This window comes from Limulus polyphemus, unplaced genomic scaffold, assembly GCF_000517525.1.
Source record: "Limulus polyphemus unplaced genomic scaffold, Limulus_polyphemus-2.1.2 Scaffold6367, whole genome shotgun sequence".
NCBI lineage: Eukaryota > Metazoa > Arthropoda > Merostomata > Xiphosura > Limulidae > Limulus > Limulus polyphemus.
Window position 1 is genome coordinate 48,872 of NW_013671977.1, and position 1,071 is coordinate 49,942.

Consider the following 1,071-nt stretch of genomic DNA (forward strand, 5'->3'; position numbering starts at 1 on the left):
TCTGCATCTCAGCAAACCTTTGTGAGTATCAAGATGCTTGATCACTAAGGAATACCGGAAGCCATACAGAAGCTCTGTGGTGTGACAGGACATTATGCTAGGTTGTGGGGACCAGTGTGGGTAACTATTGAGCTCATGGGCATAAAGGACAGACACAAAGTATACTTGGCCAATGCATATTAGGGTTGGACTACTTACTACCGAGGAGGTGTGTAGTTAACTTTGATAAAATGACGTTTGGGAACAACAAAGGCCAAATTCCAGTAAGTGTTGCCGCATCTGTTGATTTGCATGTCACAGCACTTAAGTCAACTACAATACCCCCTATTTCAGAGAAGATAATTTGGGGTAGAATAAAAGAACATCCCCAAGGAAGCCCAATGCTTGTGGAAGCAGTGGAAGACCCATCCAGGCCAGTGAATGTGAAGATTGGAAGTTCACTTGTGGCTGGTCATCAAGTAGTACCCATAACAGTGGCCAATTTCTCTAAATGTGAGCAGACACTTAAGGAAGGGGCATTGTTGGGTGTGTGACAGGAGGTAGAGCCAGTCAATGTTAAGGCAAGAAATACGACCATAAGGAAAGGACGTTCTCTCCCAGAACATTTAACTGACCTCTATAAGAAGAGCATGGTCCATTCGTCATCATCACAGGCTCGTCAGGTTAGGGAACTTTTGGTGCATTATGCAGACGTCTTTTCAAAAGGAGATCATGACCTCGGCTGCACAGACTTTGTAGAGCACAGAATAAACACAGGCAATCACCATCTTATAAAGGTCCCTCCAAGGAGAATAGCTCCGGCAAAGCGACAAGAGATGGAGAAGGTCATGGATGGCCTAATTAAAAGAGGGATAGTCGAGAAATCAGATAGTCCCTGGTCAGTTCCCGTCATGTTAGTCCAGAAGAAGGATGGGACCCAATGTTGCTGTGTGGACTTTAGGCTCTTAACAGTATAACCGAAAAGGACTCATACCCACTGCCCAGAATTGATGATACTTTTGATGCCCTAAGTAGAGCCAAGTGGTTTTCAACTCTGGACTTAAATTCGGGTTTCCATCAAGTGAAAATGGC